Here is a 2337-nt window from a genome sequence, read left to right as displayed (position 1 = left end):
TTTAGATGACTATTGCATCGAGGTCGTCCCTTGAACAAATCTCTCAAAGTCACGTCACACTTCATGGCTAGCAGGTGAAGGTTACAAGCCTAAAATTTCTTTGTACGATGCAACAGTTTCGGATATTGGGAACACTCTTCGTCAACAATCCAAAAGAATGGCATATACAGAGGGTAAGTATATAGGAAGCTGACCAAGCATAAGCAAGATGAGAGACAGGGCAGCTTCACGACAATTTCACACACCTACTCCATCACAGAGTAGCCGTGTTGTGAACGATGCAATTGGAGGAATTGATCTTCCAAAGGTGCCGGAGTTTTTTGGAGACCGGGTTACAATGACAAGGCGACACAAGAGATTCGGCAATGTTATAGGCGAGGAGGCAAATAGTTCACATAGGCCAGAGTATGTCACTCAAAATGTTGCTCGACAAAGAAAGGCTCGAAAGTTGTCATTTGGAGATGCATCACAGGTAATCCAAGATCACTCTATGGACGAGGAGAATGACGGGGTGAAAATTAGGGCCATCGAGGTTGACATAAATGACACCATGTGGGCAATCCGCAGGTGCAAACCGGGGTCTAAGTTCACTTGCCAAGGAAAAATCAAAGGAGGAAAGTGCAAGAAAAAGGTGAATTTATGCAAAGAGGGAACAGTGGCACCAAGGTTTTGGGGAAAACGCAACTGGGAGGGGCGTAACAATGAGACATGGGTATGGTTTTGTAGTGATGATGTCAAACATGTGTGGGATGTATGTCCATATATTGTGATGCGACCTCCAAGACCTCCACTTCAGTGGCCAATGGCATAGGGCACGAACTTAACAGCGCTAGAACTAAAGTCTTTGCAGCTATGTCCATATATTGTGATGCGGCTATGTCCATATATTGTGATGCAGCTATTTCCATATATTGTGACGCAACTGGGAGGGGCGTAACAATGAGACATGGGTATGGTTTTGTAGTGATGATGTCAAACATGTGTGGGATGTATGTCCATATATTGTGATGCGGCCTCCAAGACCTCCGCTTGAGTGGCGAGTGGCACAGGGCACGAACTTAACACTGCTAGAAGTAAAGTCTTTGCAGCTAGCGGGGTTTCATATCGCAATCGAAACTAAGGAAGTGCAAGGGCAAAGACGTGCGGGCAGGTATAGGACACGTGTTTTTGAAGAGGCATCAAAAAGGATCGACAGTGCTTTAGGACTAGAAATGGTCATCGAACAAGTGGAAATGGTAAAGATCGGTAATCATGAAGTCTTCATTGCAGTAACACCAAACTCAAAAATTACGTGGTGAGAAATATCGAGTCACAGTAGCTACGAATCCTAGTTGTACTTGCAGAGACTTCCAAAGGAGGTCAGGGGGAGGAATGACCTATGTGGCTTGCAAACACTTGTATTATATCTACTTGAGAGTGTTTGGAATGGACATAAACAACAACATGTTCATTCATCAGTCTAGTCTGGTTGATAACGAGCTCAAAACTTTACTAAGTGCAAAAAGACTGTTGTAATAATGTAGCATTTGTTGTGCTATCACATTTACCTTGAGTTGTGCAAACAATGATATTTGTTTTGAGTTTTCAACAAAGTGAATTCTATCATTGTTGTCCTTTGATATGCAATTAGTGAATCTGTGATGAGAGAGAGGGGGGGGGGGTAGAGATACACAAGTGAGAGAGAAAGAGAGACAAAATCAAGAAAATAAAGAGAGAGACAGATTGATAGAGAGAGAGAGAGGGTCCTTGAGTAGCGAGAGAGAAAGAGGGAGGGAGGGAGGGAGAGAGGGCGAGAGAGAGAGAGAGAGAGAGAGAGAGAGAGAGAGAGAGAGAGAGAGAGAGAGAGAGAGAGAGAGAGAGAGAGAGAGAGAGAGAGAGGAGAGAGGGGGGGGGGGGGAGGTCCTTGAGTAGCGAGAGAGAAAGAGAGAGGGAGGGAGGGAGAAAGGGCAAGAGAGAAGGAGAGAGAGAGAGAGAGAGAGAGAGAGAGAGAGAGAGAGAGAGAGAGAGAGAGAGAGAGAGAGAAAGAGAGAGGAGGTCATTGAGTAGCCCACTAGAAGGAAGAGTGGGAGGAGAACCGGCGGCAATGGGCGGTGGTGGTAGGAGGAGGAGTGGCAGATGGTGGTTGTGAGCCAACACCACCAACCACCGGTGGTGGACTAGGGTGTTGGTTGTCATGGGCGGTAAGGGGCGGCAATGGGAGGTAGAGGTGATTGGGGGGGGGGGGGGGGGGGGGGGGGGGGGAATCTCACTCCATTGAGCTCGCTCCATAACCACCCCCAGAATTTTGAGCAAAGTATCAAAAGCAAGTGAAATCCCTTCAAAACCATCTCTCTTATT

General features: G+C 46.5%; 1 pseudogene; it reads left to right on the top strand.

Annotated features, from left to right (window-relative positions):
- Positions 1-208: 208 nt before the first annotated feature.
- On the top strand, positions 209-1298 carry LOC147442809 (uncharacterized; annotated as a pseudogene).
- The last annotated feature ends 1039 nt before the right edge of the window (positions 1299-2337 follow it).

The sequence above is a fragment of the Adiantum capillus-veneris genome, chromosome 14 (genome assembly GCF_014529385.1).
Source record: "Adiantum capillus-veneris isolate H3 chromosome 14, ASM1452938v2, whole genome shotgun sequence".
Lineage (NCBI taxonomy): Eukaryota > Viridiplantae > Streptophyta > Polypodiopsida > Polypodiales > Pteridaceae > Adiantum > Adiantum capillus-veneris.
The sequence above is the reverse complement of the archived record's forward strand: the minus strand, read 5'-3'. Positions and strand labels throughout refer to the sequence as shown.